The sequence below is a fragment of the Bidens hawaiensis genome, unplaced genomic scaffold (genome assembly GCF_021521415.1).
Source record: "Bidens hawaiensis isolate Kalapana, Puna unplaced genomic scaffold, B.hawaiensis_p1.1 tig00015932_1, whole genome shotgun sequence".
Taxonomy (NCBI): domain Eukaryota; kingdom Viridiplantae; phylum Streptophyta; class Magnoliopsida; order Asterales; family Asteraceae; genus Bidens; species Bidens hawaiensis.
In genome coordinates, this window is record NW_027492435.1 from 464,490 (window position 1) to 486,411 (window position 21,922).

At 34.5% G+C, this 21,922-nt stretch overlaps 1 pseudogene; it reads left to right on the forward strand.

Moving 5' to 3' along the window:
• Positions 1-11,929: 11,929 nt before the first annotated feature.
• Positions 11,930-18,116, forward strand: LOC143550183 (disease resistance protein RUN1-like; annotated as a pseudogene).
• The last annotated feature ends 3,806 nt before the right edge of the window (positions 18,117-21,922 follow it).

Genomic DNA, 21,922 nt, shown 5'->3' on the forward strand with positions numbered 1-21,922 from the left:
CAATTGAATGCAAGTAAGATTAATCTATCCCAAGAAAACCAAAAGGTGCCCAAGACTGAGGCCTGGGCTGCCTTTTTGAACTAATCTTTTTCTTATGTATGTAGGGATCATCTAAGACCATTTCTGGTGAAAACTGGATCATGGACAGTGGATGTTCTTGTCATATTACTGGAAATCTCAACCTCTTATCAAATGTGAAAAATATTCAAGGGGGTTATGTGGCATTTGCTGGGAATTCTGGGGGTATGATCACACAGGAAGGTGAGGTTTCAAATGGGAAGATTACGTTTGAGAAAGTGAACTACTGTGACAAAGTAGATCATAACTTATTCAGTGTGTCGCAAATTTCTGATAAAAAGTATACAACGGTATTTACTGACAAAGAGTGTCTTATTTTGAAACCGGGATACGTGATTCCTAAGGACATGGTTGTCATGCGATCACCACGATCGAATGATATTTATGTCTTGAATATGAGCTCTACTGTATCAACATCGATCAAAACGTGTTTTTGTCTCGAAAGCAACAGAGAAAGATTCTGTACTTTTGCATCGAAGAATGGGTCACATACACGTTAGGAAGAAGAATTATTTAATGGCGAACGATTTGGTAGAGGGGGTATCGTTGAAAAATTTTAAATTATCCGATCATTGTGTTGCTTGTAAGAAGGGCAAACAAAAGAAGAAATCGCACCCATCTAAGGTATTGAATTCCATTGATACTCCGCTTGAACGACTTCATATGGATTTGTTCGGTCCAGTGAATCGTGCGAGTATTTCTGGAGACTGGTATTGTCTTGTCGTGACTGATGATTATTCGAGATATTCGTGGGTATTGTTTATGAGCTCGAAAGATCAAACGCATGTTTTGGTACAAAACCTTATTACTAAAATCGAATCACTTTACAAACAAAAGGTGAGGAGGATTCGAAGTGATAATGGAACTGAATTCAAAAACACTATGTTGGATTTCTTTTGTATCCAAATGGGAATTCACCGTGAATATAGTGCACCTTATGTACCTCAGGAAAATGGCGTTGCTGAACGAAAGAATAGAACCCTATGCTTGCTGATTCTAAGCTTCCCATCCAATTTCGGAATGAGGCTGTGAATACGGCTTGTTATACTCTCAATCGAGTTCTGACTGTTAAACGATTTAAGAAGACAAGTTATGAATTTTTGAATAATCGTAAGCCTAACTTAAAATATTTGGAACCTTTTGGGTGTCGTTGTACTATGCTGAAGAGGGATGCGGGTAAATTTGAAGAGAAAGCCATTGAAGGTTATTGAACTGCCCTTTACCATGTTTAAAATAATTTGAGTGCAAACGTGTCTTGTTAACCTTGAAACCTTGAGTGCTCTTCACCTTAACAGTCTTCATTTTCATTGTACAGTATAGACACTCTTTTGCCAGATGCCCACCATTCCCACATGCGAAACACACCTTCATTCTCTGATTTTTCTTTGCTGAGTTCCAATCACCATCAGAAGGTTTAACTCTGGAATTCCCTTCCGTTGATGTTTTAGGTGAGACCCATTTCATCGGCTTAGACCGAGACCTTCCTTTGAATTTAACCCCTTGATTATTCATATAATAGGGTACGTAAAGCCGATGAGCATAATTTCTGGCGATGTGACCTAGAGTGCCACATGGTAACACGTTTACCTTTTAACACCAGCAACACCTGGTGAACTGTCAACCTTTTTAGGTTTCTTAGCCCTTTTTCGACCTTCATTAACCTTGCAAAGATTTTCACACATAACCTCTTTATGATCGTCATTCTAATCACAGTTCTCAATGTCAACATTTTCAGCACATGAAGTAGAGGCAACAAGATTGTTAATACATTGAAGACCAGGCTTGATTTCCTCTAGGGATCCTGATCCAATAGTTTCAGATTGAACCTGTTTACCATATCTCATTCTCCTCCCTAGCCTCTTCCTCTTCAGTTATAGGCATAATCGTATAATTATGATTAAAAGAAGGAGACACCTTTTCATATCATAATCCCTCAACTTTCTACGTTTTATACTTTAGTTGACTCTTAATTATGTTCTCAACGACCTCACTTGAAAAATCAAACTTCTTGAAGTTGAAATCGGCATTTTCAAATTTAACAGTTAATTCTTCAAGTTCATTCTTAGATGCATCTAGTTCGGCAGTTAATTCAACAATACGCCTCTTGGCATCTAAGTGGTGACAACGTTTTATACTAAAATCTGATTGAAGTTTACGTATGTTCTTATGTTGTGCATCTACCTTTTCTTTAAGTAGTTTCTCATTTTTCTTAAGGGTGTAGTTTTCACATTTGACCCTTTCCTTCTCCCTTACCATATTGGAATTTGCTAATATATTTGAATCTACCTCTGTAGGCGAACTCTTCATGCTCTGAGATACTACTAGTGAGGGAGTAGACTGATTAAGAGTACTTCTAAACATTGAGAAGGTTTGTGGAGAATCCATTGAGTGATTACTATGATTTTCCCGCCAATTTTTTTCGAAAAATATGTTCGCCAAAATTCTCAAGAAAGATGTGCCACTCAAAAGAAGTCTCTAGGAAAATTTTTGTTCAACAAAATATTTTACGATTTTCCCGCCAAAAATATCACAAAAAATCACCGAAAAAAAATTATTTTTACCAAAATTTTCAAGAATGAAATCTCACTTATAAGGAGTATTCAGGAAAAATTTTGTTCAAGAAAAATTTTCCCGCCAAATTACTCAAAGTCTTGACTAAAACTCTGACCGAGAACTTAAGTCTTTGACCGAGAACCCAAGTCCTTGACTGAGAACTCAAAGTCTAGACTGAAACTCTGACCGAGAACTAAGGTTGAAGACCGAGAACAAAAATGTTGACCGAGAACCCATGTTTTTGACCAAGAACGAACAAATATGGCCGAAAACCCTTGATTCTAACTATGATTACTTGTTCAGCAAATTAAATCTTGGCCGAAAACTGGGAAACTTAGCCGAGAACAGATTATATAGGCCGAAAACTAGAGAATCAGCAGGATTTTAACTGTAATAAACTCCCGAGATTAATGGGATTTGATTTGTTTCCCAAGCAAAAACCAATATTTCCCCAAAATTGAACTTTTCTCTTCTCCGATCAACATTTAACCGGTAATACAAACAAATCACCAAACACTTAGATCTTGAATCTTTTGATATCACAATAACGAGCCTGAATAAGTCAAATACTCTGATACCAATTGTAAGTCCCTAATATGGATCACTACAGTATGATATCAACTAGAACAAGTGCGGAATCCTAACACCGTGGTGATCCAAGAACGAGATAGAAGAACAATATAAATATGATAAACACAATAATACTCCAAATGCACACGATTATATTATTAAATCGTCTGGTACATGAGATTACACAAATCGGTATTGCTCTCTTGATGGTGATGACTATGAAAGTATGAGAGAGATATCTTGTTCCGCTCTCCTAATTATCAAATAAAACATGCTTTATATAGTTAGCATTTACAAGAGGTCCAATGACCAAGCCCAACTAAGCCCAAACATAAATCAACATGATTTCTGTATTGCTAGCCCTTCCCAACCGAAATCCATAGGGATTTCGGTATTACATGCTCCAAGCCTAAGTTCCATCTTGTATAATACTTCAACTCAACTCGATTATTTCTCTTTTGTCTTGATCATGTCATGGTCTTTTGATATGCGTCAGGCTAACCAAATCGTGACCCAACAGATAACGAACCAAACCATTTCTTCTAATAAAAATAAACGAACCCAACCACTTTTATTGAACAAATATAAACAAACCAACTATTTTTTAACAAAAATAAACGAACCGAACCACCACCACTGTTCTGACAAGAACCACTTCCGACCCGAAACACATTATGACTTGAACTCTCTTGACCTAAGTTTACTTTTATTAGAAAAATAGTTCGGTTTGTTGATTTTGTTTAAAAATTGGTTTGGTTCGTTTATTTTTGATAAAAAGTGGTATGGTTCGTTTATTCTGTTAACAAGTCTGTTTCGTTTAATTTTGTTAAAAAGGTAGTTCGGTTCATTTATTTTTGTTAAAAAAGTTGTTCGCTTCTTTTTTTTGTTTGAACATTTTATTTTAACTTCAAAATAATTTACTAACATATAAGTAATCCACATCACTATTCGTCATAAAAAAAATCTAATCTTGTTAATTAAAAGCTCACGGCGACCAATAGATTGAAACTTGTGATTGTTGTTGTACATTTTTAAAGTTTAGCTTAGCGCTAGCCAATGAGACAAACTTTGGATTATTAAAATCAAATATACCTATTTCAAAAGATAATGAAATCATCTTTTTTGAAATAACTAGGGAAAGTCAGATCAGTTTTACAAAATGTAAATGAGCTTTAGCTTAACGTCTCAAGTTTGAATCTGATCCTGGCCGGATTTCATCGTTGTGTGTCTTTAGGTAGTGGGTTTTCCATCGAAAAGGAAATGACGGGTTGGGCTACCTAGCGTTGTATGCGATCGTGGGCGCATGGGCTGCATTTTGCTAGTGGGTTACCTAGTTAGACGGGCTTTATTCGTTGGTTGTTAAAAAAATATTTCTTTACAAAATAAATAGAATATAATATAAATATTATTATTTAAAAAACATAATATAGATGAAAAAATATCAAACAAAAATTTTAAACAAAACTACAAAACTTAACCGCGGGTGATTCATGATGCAGTGGCAAAGACAATTTGTTAATCAAAGATATCGTGTTCGAATCCCAAAAAATGGAAAAGAAATGGGGAAATTTTTTTTAAAATGAACCTTTTAAAGAGAGAGAAAATAAAAAATGACTCGCTAATCATCAATATTCCCAAAATAAACCCAAAAATTTGGACTAGATAAATTAAAATATGTCATGTGTAAAGATGTTGTCAAATCCGGTCAAATACTTTAAAAAGATGAGGGAGTTATCCATATTTTTTAAATATTCTGATCAAAACCAGTTTTTCCAGACGGTATTTTAATGTTTTCTATCGGGTACGTCCAAATTCTTAACTCTTTGTAAAATGTGACTTTTGAATTATGTCTCCCAAGAGGCATTTAGGGAGTGTTTGGCCTAGCTTTTTTAGCAAAACTTATAGTTTTTTTAGCTTTTCTTTATAAAATTAGCTTAACTTGGTATTTGGGTTAGGCTTTTTAGCTTATGTTTATAAGCTTATATATGCTAATTTGAAGAAGCTTATTTGTTTAAGGGAGTAAATTACTTATTTGTCTTCAAATGGTGATTAGTTACTTTAAAATATAAACATAAGCTAAAAAATAAAAGCTAGGCCAAACACCCCTTAAGGAAATATTTTTTCAAAGGAGGAGATGAGATTGATAGTCTTGTTCTTATTTGTATTAACTTGAAGTCTGCAACAAAACCCCACCTCATATTGTGGTTAAAGATTCATCCCGTGAAGCTAAATCCAAAAACTTGGCATTCAAATTTAACAAATTTCAGAGGAAAAGTAAATGGGTCATGTTGGATAAAGCTAAAAGACAACTGTAAACACAACCCACTGATTCTTATTTAGTAATAGTAGACACATGGTGACTAAAATCTAATTAAATTTCATTTTTGAACCATGTTGTTGTAACAAAACCCTAATTTAGGTGTGTGAATCTTGAAGTGTGGTGATTGCTAGTTATCCAAGTATGAAGGCAGAGGTGACACATTTATATACTTACAAAATTAGGAGGAGGTTGGCTTTTTAAGTTGTGCACCACGCTTTAATTGTTGTACAAGTTTGCAAGCTTATGCTTTAAGGCCTATATCATATTTCACTTCCCTGTTGTAAGACACGGTTGCAATTATTCTCTTTTTCTTTCAATCGAACAGAAAGAAAATCAAATAAAACTTGTTCGAATTTAGAATCAATCTATTTCTTTTTCTTTGTCACATACCCGGAAACATTTACGGCTGTAATTTCTTTTTCACCAACCCAGCGCATCGCGTGGGTGTTAAACCGTAGTTATTATAGTAAAAACTAAACATAAATAAAACGGCGTTGGAAACCTATGCATTTATGACGAAATCTATTATATATTTAATTAATAATAAATGTATATTATTTTTAATAACTTTCATATAAAAAACAGTAAAAAATAAACATTAATAAAAAACATAATAATATAACGTAATATATTAAATAAAACTTTGTAATTAACTATACTTCCTACGCATTTCCGACAAAATTATTATTTATTTAATTCGTTTTTTTCTACGCATTTCTAACGAAAATGCTAAATGAAATCGTGTAACAAATTTTTTGTTGGAATAGTTGCTACGCATTTCCAACATAATTGTATTTTGTCGCTATCTTCTTAGAATCATGTTCATGTTGCAAATTTATGGTTTCCATTTCTCGTAGGAATTTCGTTGAAAACGTGTAGGAAATAATGTTTGTAAAAAATTGAAATTTATGTTGGAAACAATATTCTTATCTAGTAGTGTGAGGATATCACCGAAGTTAACAGGCCAACTCTCTTGCATAATTTTTAGAAATTATTAAAATATAAAAAGTCTCCTAAGAAAATTTCAACAAATTAAACTATTGATATTATGATTAGGTATATTGATGATTGATTAGGGAAGCTGGTGGTAATTTTTAATTTTTTTATTCGGTGTTTAGTTTATTTAATTGAAGGGATCATTTTTGTAACATTATATATACTTTACGGACCATTTTTATAATTTACATCTATTATTACAACTAAAAAATATTTTTTAGAACTTATTAATAAATATAAAATATTATATGAAAAATTCAACAAATAAAACTATTGGTGTTATGATTAGGTACACTGAATGATTGATTAGGAAAGCTAGTGGTAATTTTTAATTTATGTATACTGTTCTTAGTTTATTAATATGAAGGGATCTTTTCCGTAACATTATATATAATCTAGGGATCATTTTTACAATTCACATCACATCTATTACTACCACTAAAAAACAGTTGTTAGAAACTATAAATAAATACAAAATAAGATGCGAAAGATTCAACAAATAAAGCTATTGGATTATGATTAGGTACATTGATGATTGATTAGGAAAGCTGGTGGTAATTTTTAATAAATCTATTCGGTGTTAGTTAATTCATATGAAGTGATTTTTCCATAACATTATATATACTTTACGGACCATTTCTATAATTTACATTTATTATTACAACTAAACAAATTACTTTTATAAATTATTAATAAATATAAAATTTGATTATGAAAAATTCAACAAATAAAATTATTGGTGTAATGGTGTTATGATTAGGTACATTGACTGCTTAATTAGGAAAGCTAATGGTAATTTTTAATAAATCTATTCGGTGTTCAGTTAATTCATATGAAGTGATTTTTCCATAACATTATATATACTTTACAGACCATTTCTATAATTTACATTTATTATTATAACTAAACAAATTACTTTTATAAATTATTAATAAATATAAAATCTGATTATGAAAAATTCAACAAATAAAATTATTGGTGTAATGGTGTTATGATTAGGTACATTGACTGCTTAATTAGGAAAGCTAATGGTAACTTTTAACTTATGTGTTCAGCTTATTCTTATGAAGGTATCATTTCCACAACATTATATATGCTTTACAGATCATTTTTTTATAATTTATATCTATTATTACAACTAAATATATATTTTTTAGAAATTTATATATATATATATTAATTTTGAACTTTTCTCGGCTTTAAGTGCTGTACTACGTGCTTATTCAATTGTATACTACTCCTTTGTTTGTTATCTCTACACGTGTGATGTTGCTTTACACCTGTTATGATGACGTTTTCTCTCTTTCTATCAAATGATCAGAAGGCCCAGATGATCTTGCATTTGTGTGTTCATCCACCACAGAGTCACCGACATCATCATCTTGGTTATGGCAGGAGTAAGAGAGTGGTGTTGTCCTCCGATTACGACCGGGTTCCATTTTGGGTGGCGCCGGTATCGGTGAAAGAGGTAAGACGGTGAGACTGTGAATTTCTGTTTTTTATATTAATTATGGATCTGTGGTGTAGTTAAGAGTTTGTCAAAGTGTGATTTTGGACCTGTGGTCGTTAGGTGTTGTTGATGTCATTACCTTACGCCTAATGGCCATTGTTGCCTTCGAATTTGTTGTTCTTGTTGGCCGTCTAATATTGTTGAAGGTATGGATGATAGTTGTGTTGTTTAATGTTTTTTTTGTTCGATATCGGGTCTTTGGTTGGACTTTGTTTTGCATTGACTTTCAAGTTTGACCTTTGGATTGGTTGATTGTGGTTGTTTACGAGAGCCATGTTCGGTTCAGATGGTACAACAAACAAACTGAAAGGTGCAAACTACATTTGAAAAAGATAAGTTGTGCCTGTGATGCAATGATTTGTGACTGAGCATTGAGCTTATCGTATCAATGTTACATAAAGTCGGTTGTGGTTTTTAAATTTCAGGGGCTATGATGCTATGCGGTGCCCTTTTTTGGAATCCTCTTTTGTATTTATGCCTAATTTCATGTTCGTTTTGATAGACTGTAATCATATGGAAATCTGAATTTCTATTGTATACAGCCTTGACACGAACACCTATGTTTGCCACTTTGTTGTATCTTGGTGAGGCATTAATTATGATAATTAATGTAGCTCCAACCTTTACGAGTAATATCTGAGCCTCCCCGGACATAAGAATGTGTGGCACTACCTCTTTGTTAAACTTATGTTATATGTGGCTAGCGGTCTCCATAAAAAATCAGACACAAGAGTTTGCTTTGTTAATTGTAGCTTATATTTCTCATGGTTGCCCCAACTATTGTTTAATTAGCGAGTTGTGTACGATCTTTGTTTGTGATGATATTCCAGTTTATGGCGTGGCAATCTGTTTGCAGTCGTATGCTGGACCTGAGCCACTGTCAACATAAACGAATTTACAGTTGCAATTGGCGACGGCATGATAGTACTACAGCTCATGACATGCCAATATATGCTATATATGTATGTCATAACTGAGCATTTTATTTATAGTCACGTGTCTATTTTTTGTTAGCTCAACCCCGGCGCAATGCGCAAGGAACCAAAACTGCAGCAAGTTCCTTCCATTACGTTTTGCCCACAGTTACCAAATACGCACCATGAGGTGCGAATTGAGTATTGGTCTATTGGAACGGAGTGTGCCGAAACGCAATACGATAGCGTACCGAACGCTCATGAAATTGCATACCAATTCATTGGTACGTCGATCCAATTCAGAATTTTAATCGATCAACACGGTAATGAAATCGTGTTTCTGGTGATGTAAAATTCGGCAATTGGATCGATTATTTAGCGTTTCAATCGATTTTTTAGCGTTCCGATCGATTTTTTAGTGTTCCGAACTATTCGGATAATGAAATTATTTAATTAAATAAATATTATATAAATTGGAACTATTTAACTGGAAAATAAATACTATATAAATAATGGAATTATGTATAATATTATAAGTTTATAATCTATTATGAAATTTGGATACGCCTTTTTGCAATTATGTAGTTTTTAAACGTAATCGATTACGAATTAGCTGTCTTGCGTTCTCAAAAAGCATGAGAACTACTGTGATGACTGGATTTGAAGAATCAAATAAGTTTTGTGTGTTTAATCGGGTTCGGGTATGTGGTGTTTTGCTTAATCGAGTTTTTATTGGCTTCAGGTCGGTTCACTTATGGAGTTGGGGTAATTCAGGCGTTATGTACTCATGTTTCGTGTGAGTTTGTGTCAGACTCAGTAATCGAGTTCATGTCGGGTGGTTTAGATTGATTAAAAATGACACTCGAGTTGTAATGAAAAAGAAAAAATGGAAACTAATAGGTTTCTTTTTCCTATTTGTATTTTATGTCAGCGTCCTTTTAAACCATTATCGATTACCTATATTGACCCAAAACTCTGCATTTGTTATATTGTAAATTTGCTATTACTTTTGGTACAAAAAATTTTCTTTTCTCTTATATTGTAAAGTTTTGTTCGAAATACAGGCATAAAAAACGTACAAGAAAAGTCAATCACAAGTCAATCATGACATACAGGTTACACAAGAAATGGAATGCAAGAATGCATTCCTCTTTTATTATTGGATAATGCATATTTTATGGTAAATAGCAATTAGAAAAAGCAATTAGAAAAAGCAATGCTATTTTTTTGTAATTGTGAAGTTAATTGATCCCCGCAGCCCAATCTTTGGTAACTATGACACCAATGACATAAACCTATGACAACTCATCTTTTGTAAGTTGCATAAATTTCAATTGCTTTAATGTTCGTGTAGTTGATCTGCCGCAATTCGCCTGATTTAGTTTCGTTGTCGGTTCATTTGTAGAAACATGTGTATTAATAGCATGAGCTGAAAAACTGACAAATACCCTCCTCAAAACCTAGCGCAACACGCGGGTACTAATAACTAGTTATTAGTAAATATAAAAATCTCATATGAAAAATTCAACAAATAAACTATTGGTGTTATGATTAAGTAAACTGAATGATTGAGTAGGAAAGCTAGTGGTAATATCTAATTTATGTATATTGTGTTTAGTTTATTAATATGAATGGATCATTTCCGTAACATTATATATAATCTAGGGACCATTTTTACAACTCACATCTATTTCTACAACTGAAGAATAGTTTTTAGAAATTACTAATAAATATAAAATCTGATACGAAAAATTCAACAAATAAAAATTGGTATTATGATTAAGTACATTGATGATTGATTAGGAAAGTTGGTGGTAATTTTTAATTTATGTATTCGGTGTTTAGTTTATTCATATGAAGGGATCATATCCGTAACATTATATATACTTTACAGACCATTTTTATAATTTACATCTATTATTACAACTAAAAAATAATTTTTTTAAATTATTAATAAATATAAAATCTTATTTGAAAAATTCAACAAATAAAATTATTAGTGTTATGATTAGGTAGATTGAATGATTGATTAGGAAAGCTAATGGTAATTTTTAACTTATGTGTTCAGTTTATTCTTATGAAGGTATCATTTCCACAACATTATCTATATACTATATATAATGCATTATTAATTGACAAATTAAGACACTTAATTTTAAGTAATTTACAAATTTTCAAACACATAGTGCAACCTTACATAGGAGTAAAGTAGTCATTTAACAACTAAATTTCACGTATCTTTCATTCTTCTTGAAATTATTTACAACATTGCCCCCTCAACTTTAATCAACTTTTGAAAATTTAAAGAGTAGTTACAACTTTGATTCTCCATTTTTTAACTATATATTATTTATAATTTCACTTTTAACTCATATTCCCTCACGATTTTTAAACGGTCATAACTTTTTCATACTTTAATATATTTTTAAAAAGATTGCACCATAAAAACGAGCATTTAATTCTTTTTAATTTGAGTATGATATTGTCATAGTTTGTTTTCTGTTAAAAAAATAATATTTTACGTATGGACGTTTACGGTCCGGTTTTAATGGTTTTAAACTAAGCCGTGAGCCAAGCCAGTTTTTGTCATCAAAAACTGAAACCAAACCGTTGAAAATTAAAACCCAACAAAAACTAACCATTAAAAATGGTTAGGTTTCAGTTTCATTTGTATTTCGATACTAAACTGAGTTTAGAATAACAATTCTTAATCCACGGTTTCAAACGGAACGATGAACACCAAAAATCTCTTACGTGATTACCAAAGTCTTATTTCCCGCTGCATCGCGCGGACGCTCGTCTAGTATATACTTTACGAACCATTTTTATAATTTACATCTATTATTTCAACTAAAAATATTTTTTTAGGAATTATTAAAATATAAAATCTGATAAGAAAAATTCAAAGAATAAAACTATTGGGTAGCGTTTTGTATGCATGAATGAGAGTCGGAATGGAATGGATCATTATGATGGAATGAAAAAAAAATGTATATGGTTGGTCAATGCAATGAAATCACCCATTACCATGTCTATTCCCTGTAAACACGACAAATTCATTTCATCCACCCATCTTGTTTTTTTCCCATTTTATCTCTCTTTCACACTACATCACATCCACCACTACTACCATTTCACTCTCACCGCCACCACTACTACCCATTGCCCTCCGCCGCCCGCCACCACCAACACCCGCCTCCGTCGCCGCCACCACCACCGACCATCGCTCCCAGCCATCACCACCATCACCAGCCGCAAACCGCCGCCCACTAACACCACCACCAGCCACCACCAACAATTGCTCCTACCACCCACCACCACCATTACTGCTCGCCGCCCCATCACCACCATCCCACCGTCACTCACTACAATTTTTATTTTATTCTCGCGTTTTCTAGTTTACTAAAAAATAAAAACTAATAATTCAAGTCATTCATACATGGTAACCAAATATCTAATGATCCATTCTATTACCTCGTCCATTCTATTTTATCGCTCATTCTATTACCCTATACCAAACTTTCCTTTGATGTTTTGATTAGGTACACTAAATGATTGATCAGGAAAGCTAGTCGAAGAATTATGCAACTTCAACATGATGCCTTGATGAGCTTGTGCTCATCCTGGAGAGAAAGAGCAAGGGTGATCATTTTGTTCTACCTATTTTCTATGGCGTGGAGTCCACGGATAAAGAGGAAATTTTTCCATACAAGTCAACCTTTCTTCGTCAAAGTGGACGGCTGAAAACGTAAACAAGTGGAAGAACGCTCTACGCGAGGTTGCCGATTTGGGTGGTGAAGAAGTTTCCGGGTATGGTTCTTTGCCTCTTATTCTATTTCAGTAATTATTGAAGTGAATGTTAAAATTCTACTCACATTTCTGTATGAAAACCCCTTTAAAAAGCACACCCTCGAAAGAACTATAAGCGCTTTGATTTACATAATTTTTTTAGTATGTTAACATCTAATTTTTCAGTAATATACTTAATTAAATAATCTTTAAATGCCAACGGGCTTATTCATTCGGTTTTCTTGCAGGTACGAAACAAGCTTTTTGAACAAATTTGTTGATGCAGTTTACAATATGTTAGATCTTAATGAAGTCCGCCTTCCACCAAATATTGTAGGAATGGCCCGTCATGAAAAGGAGATCAATTCCTGGCTAGACCAACACAATCTTCCATTTTTAGTAATTTATGGTATGGATGGAAGTGGCAAATCTACACTGGCCAAGTATATATACAATTCAAATTGGAGAAGATTTGAATCTGTGAGTTTTCTTGAAGTACACAATGGTTTAGTTGAACTACAGGAAAAACTTCTCAAAAGATATTTCATGTGGGAAAAACAGAAAAATACCTCATGTTTCCCGAGGAATGCCTAGGATTGAGTTGGCCTTAGAAAAGAATGAGGCGCTCATTGTTCTTGATGATGTTACTGAAAGTAAACAGTTAGTTAATTTACTTGGAACTGGTAAAATTAATTCAAAAAGCAAGATTATAGTTACACAGATAAATGGTTTATATCATCTTCTTGGAAGTGTCAGAAGTATGACATGAAATTATTGAATGATGATGACTCGTTAGAGCTTTTTTGTCATCATCCATTTAGATCTAAAAAGCCCATGGCGGGGTTTGAGCCGGTTGTACAACGTGCAATAAATTACTGTGAAGGAAATCCAATGGCTCTTGAGCACTTGGGCTCATCTTTACCCATGAGCATTTCCATCGAATATTTGGAAAGTCAAATGAGGTTACGGGAAACAGATTTTGATTCTCGACTTCAAGATGTACTCTTAAGACGCTACCAGTCATTGACATATGACACTGAGAGAGAATTGTTTTTGCATATCGCTTGTTTCTTTAATGGCATAGACATGGATTATGTGGGAGAGATATTAAATCCTGATTACGAAGCAAAGGCTGGGATCGAAACCCTGATTGACAAAGGTCTTCTCTCAGTTTCTTCTAACAAAAAGCTTACGATGCACAGATTGTTTCAGGAGATGGGGAAAAACATTGTCCGTCAAGAATCAACAAAACTTCCTGCAAAGCGTAGTAGAGTTTGGCTTAGTAGAGACTCCTACAGGATATTGAGCAAAGGAAAAGTAAGATGCTTCATATATTGTTTTATGTTTTCTACTTTCATTGTTACATATCCTCCAATATAATCTAACTTTCTGTAGTTTCATTTGTTTTTTAGGGTTCAGAAACTATAGAAGGTCTAGCACTTGATATGCAAACGCTATTCTTAGAAAAGGATCATGCACTAAAGGTGAGCTAGAATAAGTAAAACTCTTAAGTTTGGCTTTTGACTTTTTGATTGATTTTTGTTTTTGATATTGTACCTTGTTATGTATATATTTGATATAAGATAAAAGGAAGATGGAAAAGTTGCTGAACTTTGTCATCTTAAAAAGGAATTTTGCAAGTACTATTACTCTATGTTATGGATTTGTTACAATTTAAAAAGGTTAAATAAGTGGGACATGAAATGATATTTAACATCAACATAATTTGCTTCTTCATTATGCGTGCATACTGTAGGGATACATAACGTGTTCACGTGCATCAGACCTTACTAGATATTTTTATGCGAAATTTGCAGCCATCAGAACTTACAACAACTGCTTTTAAAGACATGGAGAAACTAAAATTGCTCAAGCTAAATTCTGTAGAACTTAAAGGATCCTATGAGAATGTTTCTGATGAATTAAGATGGATATGTTGGCACGGATTCCATTCAACAACCATACCGTCCGACTTATACATGGGAAACTTGGTGGCTATAGATATGAGCTATAGCAAATTGAAAGTATTTGAACCCCATATGGTAGTGACTCCAGTATCCTCTTTTTGTTGCTTCTTGTTATCTTATTAATCTTTATAAAATTAATATTACTTTTTCAACAGCATATTTGGACTTTGAAGATTCTAAATCTTAAAGACTCACCCAACCTTATTGAGATCCGCAACATTGACAATATCCCTAATCTTGACACTTTAATTCTTTGGAATTGTTCAAGTTTGGTTAAGGTTTGTAAAACCATAGAAGAACTATCAAGTCTTGGATTATTGAACATGACAGGGTGTAAAAACCTATTCAACAGGGAACAAATAGATATGTGTTCAGCTGCTACTTCTGCGGAAGTTACAAAACAACAATCATTTTCTTTCCCAATTTCATTGCATCGTTTATACCTCAATGGATGCCATCTTGAACGTACTGATTCGTTTCCTTTGAGTTTCAGTTTTCAACGAGATTTGCAGTATTTGAATTTAGGCAACAATCTATTTGAGTCATTGCCTTCCTATGATCATCTTGAAAATCTTCGGGTTCTTGACCTGAGTTTTTGCTCTAAACTCAAAAGCCTTCTATGCCTTCCAAGTACACTTGCTGAATTGTATATATATTACTGTGAGGTACTAAAGAGTATAACTTTCAAGTCACATAGGTTCACTTTGCAAGAGTTTGGCTATGATGGCTGTACAAATTTAAATGAAGTTGAAGGCTTTATGAAACTGTTCCTAATAGCTGAACTAAATGAAACTAATTTGGGACATATGAAATGGCTAAAAGAATATGAAAAACACGAGATGCACCTTGTTGGTGATGATGCGCTCACAGTATGCAGAAGTGAGCGTACACAGGTGCGTTGTTTCTCTCGTAAATTCATCATTAATTTACCATCTAATAACTAATTAATTATAAAGAATGGTTGACCCCTTCGTTTGTATGGTACAGATGTTGTACGAGTTCGATATAATGAGCACATCTCTGCCAGATATAAAGGATCCAAACTTGGTACCTAAATATATATCAAAATCATCTTATTTGTTCTTTGATGTGCCTTCGTGTCCTGAAAATAAGAGACTCAAAGGAATTGATGTAACTTTCAAGTATGCATTGTCTGGTAATGACTGGGCATGGTTTTGTAAAGTCAGTGCGGACAATGGTATTGTTGATTTGATGTACAACCCTATAGTCTTTGGCAAACCTAAAGTCGGTGAAGTATGTACATGGTTAAGCTATTGGCCAATTGGAAACACATTGAAAACTGGAGACAGAGTTCATGTATCAATTGTTGTGGTGAATGGATTGAAGGTACAAGAATGTGGTGTGAGCCTTGTGTACTCTGATCAGGAAACCTTGGAAAATAACATGGAACAGGGAAAAATTTTGGGATGTGATTTGTCTGGATTTAAACTAAGCACAGGAGCACACTATCTTTGTCGGCGTGATTTCTTTGATTTAATGGAGGTTGGTAGACAGACTCCTGATTGGTTTAGGACTTTAGTTGGTGATACCGTTGACTACGCTGGTATGTCCTTTTATTTCTAGCTAGTTTCTCTGTGTTTGTATTTTAATCTAAGCTGCAAATATATATACACACTCTTTTGATATCCTTTCTTTTTATGTTATAGAGGTGAGTGGATGGAGAAAGACAGGTCGGTTGAACAAGGTGAACCCTTCATTTACCGAGTTGAAATTTATTCGATGTATCATCCATGGTCCTCAGTTGGTAAGTTTGATATGTCATATTTCTCTTTTTCAATTTGTTACATGAAAGTTATTCTACACATGTAGTATTAGTCAAAAAGTGGCGATGCGGAAGCGACAACACGCACGCACACAAAACGATAATATAAATACGACATGAGAATTTAACATGGTTCGGCCCCCACGAGGGGACATTCATGGGCTGCAATTATATTTTCTGATTTGCTTAAATAGAACCAAGATTCCAATTATAAGACTAGGGTATATATAGTGACAAAATCAGGGCAACACAATTTAGACTCCAAACTGTCCCCTAAATAAAACCGACCCAAAGTCCTTCACACCCAACAATCTTCCACTTGAAGGCCTTGTGATAAACTCTAGACCGCCATCCAAGCAAACAATAACCTAGTCATCCAGTAACTCTAGATATCTCTAGCATAAGACATCACTCCGGTTCTCAATTCTCAAGAATAAGCTAGACTTCTATCAATCCTCTTTGTTGTAGTTGCCCTTTTTTGTGGTTAATTAAAAGGCCAATTGAAGCTCCCGAGAGCTCCAATTCGGTCATCACATAAACTGCCACGGAAAACCCCGCCATTGACTCATCTTCAACTTCAATCGGCCCGACTCATTCAGAGGGTAAACACTCTCCAAAATCAACTAAATATTCGCATGAGAGACTTTCACATTTGGATAACCGGTCTTCCTAACCCAACGTCACTTTGGAACCAAACCGAGAATACCCCGTGCTCCCTGATGCAGGAGGCACTCCGGGTCGTAGCGCTTTTAGGGCAGTGCTCCGGTTCAGTCACGTTCAGGTCAACGGCCCGGGTCGGTTCGCATTCGGTTCGACTCCCCGCTTCACTTCGTGTTCGGTTTGACGTCAGGGTCAGTTCCCATTCAGTTCGACCCGACTCGGCCCGCCGACGACCCAGACCGTTTCGACCCATCCCGGTTTTGGTTTTTTTGTTTCATTCTGGGACTAGGGTATATATAATGACAAAATTAGGGCAACACAATTTAGAAACCAAACTGGCCCCAAAATAAAAGCCGGCTAAACGCCTTCAAACCCTACATGTAGTTGGTACAATATGAATAGGCTACAAACTGGGTTTTCATTGCTTTTCTACTGTTACCAACTTAATGAGACAGTTTACCATCTTATACATGATTAACTAAAAATATTAACTTGAGCATTATATTCTGGCTTAACTTTAACATTATTTTGACCATGTGTAGTGGGAGAGTTATGGGTGAAGTTATGGCCCATAACTCTCCCTTACACCCCCCCCCCCCAATGTTATGGGTAGAGGGTATGGGTTCAAAGTTATGTACATAACTTTAACTTTGAAGGGTGGTGTTTTGTGTGTGTGTGTGTGTGTGTGTGTGGTGTTATGGGTAAAGTTATAACTCGACTGGGCGTTACATGGCGCATAATGCATAATGGTGGAAAGTTATGACTACTCAGTTAGTAACAATTTGAGTTTTTGATTATATGGGATTTGGTGTTTATGATAAACAAACAGGAGGATATTTACAAGATTGAAGAGATGTCCAAATCATCTCTTGGTAATAAATCTTTGGGATTCACATCAAGCTTGCTAGAGGGGGAAATAAAATCTGGCAAAAGATCTGAAATAATTGACGAAACAAAAGACGTAAGTGAATATTAAGTTTAGTGGGTAAATGAAAGAGCTTAATGTTTAGTTGTGAAGGAAATTAAGTCTTTCTCTCAACTCAGGTAATTTATGTCAAGCAGTCCAAGTCTAAGTCTGGCGATAAGACATCTGATCCTTACTCACATGGAAGGTATCACCCGGTTTCCTTTTCCCTGATATATTATTGCTACGTACATTTCCAGTTACAGCATGTTTTCCCTTTTATCAACAAACAGATGAATCAGTGTTTACACGTCAACACTACCATGCAATATGATGATTTTGTTAAAATTATAACTATATAACAGTAAAAATATAAAAATACTATGATAATTTTGTTAAACTTAATGAATAAAATACTTACACACAAGAACAAGAACAAGAACAAGAACAATGTAATGATCACTCTAAATTCCTTTCAAACACTCAATTACTGGCATACATACTTCCTTCGTGATAAAGTTATTGTGAAACTTCGATACTAAACTCGGACGGTGAATAAATAATTAAGATTGAGAGTGTTTACAGAAAAAACGATAGGGCTTCTTCTAGGGGGTTCACGATTATGTTCGATTTGTTTTAACAAGAATTCATGGCACAAACTGTCTACTACGGTTTTGAAAAACGACAAATTAAACCGAAAGGGTGGGGAGGGGTTCTCTTGCTCAACGCTCACTCCTCATATGGAGATTTTCTTTCGGTGCCACAGGACGCAGCGTGGTGTTCCTGCTCAGGATTGTGATACCAGTTAGGACCCCACAGACTCGCTTGGGGTATAAAGCAGTCTAATGTCATTATAGTAATAAGAGTAATAACAATAATAACAATTATTTTTATTTTATTATTATTATTATTATTATTTTGGAAAACAAAATGAGTTTCTACAATTATAATAGCTTTTTTTATATATTATTATAATTTTTATAGAAATTAAATGATTTTATAACCTTTTGTAAAAGTTTACAAATGACGTCCACTATTACAGTGTGTTAAGAGCACCTACAACCACAATCCTTTTGTTACCACCTCTCTCTTCGTATTTTCTTTCTCATAGAGGCACATGTACCAACATCCGCAATTGTGAGAAACATCATTAATGTGATTATCGCTTACACTCTAGTTGAAGGATGGCGGATATTATTACTAATAGAAACTAGCTAGCGGCTAGAAAGAAAGTGACATACTTAGAGCATCTATAACAAAAAACCCATACAAACCACACATCTTTACCACATCATATTCCAAACTTTTCTCAAGAACCTCACTTTCTTCCACAACAACAAAACTCCACAAACCCCATTAAAAATATTAAAGCTATATATATATATATATATATATATATATATATATATATATGTTATATATTGTTACATTTGTATTAGTTTCATACTAGAATTACCAATAGTCAAATAGATCAGGGACTAGTTTGTATTAGTTGTTAAAAGACAGGGACTAGTTTGTAAACTGTTAGTTAGTTGTAAACTGTTAGTTAGCGAGATCTGTTCGTTAACCGACTATATTACCAGCTCTAACTAATAAGATCGGTAGCTTGTTTGACGAATATTCCTTTCTCTCCCTAAAGATTCTTTGTTCTAATCTCAAGCTATAATTGGTATCAAAGCTTTTCCGATCCTCATCGGAGCTTTTGAAGAAAACGGCGGCAACAGTCAGTTCACGGCGGCAACAATCAGTTCAGCGGCTGCGACGATCAGTTCCACGGCGGTGTCGATCAATTTCACGACAGCAACAAATCAAGTAATTGAAGATAAAATTCAATGGCGAACACTCGTACTCAAGAATTAGAGCGAGCAATTAAGGAACACGAAGCTTCCCTCAGTCGATTAGAGACATCAACAGATCAAAACCTAACGGAATTGATCGGAATCAAGGCATCGACGGAAAAACAAACTTCTGAAATGGAAACGATGAAATCTCAAATGGAGTCAATCTTGAAGAAACTGGATCAATTGGGTAACCCTAACACAGTTAGACATAACGAAACGATTAACAACAATCAGCGGGAAGAATTTGATGAAACTAGATGCAGCCGAAGTAATAACCGATTTTCAAAGGTCGAATTCCCCAAATTCGATGGATCGGATGTTGAAGGGTGGCTATATCGATGTGAACATTTTTTCAAAATCGATGAAACACCTGAAAGATTCAAAGTTCGTTATGCGGCGGCTCATGTGGAAGGGCGTGCATTGCAATGGCATCAGTCACATATTAATTCCCAAGGTGGAAGACTATTATCACAGATACCCTGGGCTGATTATGCAGGATCCATCACTGCTAGATTTGCTACAACCATAATTGATGATGCTATGGGAGCTATCAAAGCTTTTACACAGACAAGGGAATTGGAGGACTATTGTGATCAATTTGATTTCCTTCTAAACAAGGTAACCCTACCAGAAGAGTATACTCGCAGTTTATTCATTGAGGGCCTAAAACCTGAAATCAAATGTCATATTAGACTTCTTGATCCTAAATCTCTTAAAGAAACCTATAAACTAGCTAGATTACAAAATCAAGCTAATCTCACAATGTCTCAAACCAAGAACACTTTCAATACCTATTCTGCCAAAACAACCACCAATTCCTTTTAATCCAAACCTACCTATGGCTCCAATGCTACGAAAATGCCTTTATTACCTACGCCAATTAATGCAGCTCCTGTTACTTCTTATAAACCAAATCACAATCGCAGACTTACTAGCAAAGAATTGGAAGACAAAAGGGCAAAGGGGGAATGTTTTTTCTATAATGACCGTTATACCCCTGGCCACAATTGTAGAGGCAAGAAACAATTGTTTTTGTTTGAAATAATGGAAGAAGATGAGCCTCAACAGGAAAATACAGAACCACAATTTTTTAATGAAGTTACTCAAGATCCACATATCTCATTTCATGCATTAACTGGTATATCTTCTTTTTCCACTATGAAAATTATAGGATCTATTGGTACAAGGCATCTGCAAATTCTTATCGACAGTGGTTCAACTCATAACTTTGTTAATGAACAATTAGTAGATAAACTACATTGTCCCATAGAATCTGTCGGGAACATGCCAGTAGCAGATGGTACCAAACTACCCTGCATGAAAATCTGTAAGGATTTTCAATGGGTTATGCAAGGGAGTTGGTTTAAGGCTGACATGATGGTCATTCCACTCAGTAACTATGACATTGTACTGGGTATTCAGTGGTTACAAACCTTGAATGATATTATATGGAATTTCAAATCATTGATTATGAAATTCACCATTAATGGTCATACCTTTGAACTAAAAGGATCCACTTCTAATGGGTCAGTTTATGTTCTATGGAGAGGCTAAATGTTTGGTTTCAAGATCCAAACAAAATTGTTAGTGGCCAATTGTTCAGTTTAAAAACAGAAGGCACTGAACAACTCCAACATCAGCCTCACATATATGATGTTGGAACTCATAAAACCATTGATGACCTTCTAAATCAGTACCAAGAAATCTTTGAAGTGCCTACAGGATTACCTCCTTCTAGAAGCTGTGATCATAGAATCAAACTTAAGGATGAAAATGTCACATTAAACCTTAAGCCATATAGGTATCCTAGCACTCAAAAGACTGTCATTGAACAAATGACACATGAATTATTGGATACTGGAGTTATCCGCAACAGTACCAGTTCTTTTGCAGCCCGGTAGTTTTGGTTAAAAAAAGGACGGGTCTTGGAGAATGTGCATAGACTATAGAAGATTAAATGATGCAACCGTTAAGGATGGATTTCCAATTCCTTTAATTGAAGAACTCTTAGATGAATTAGGAGGTTTAACAGTTTTC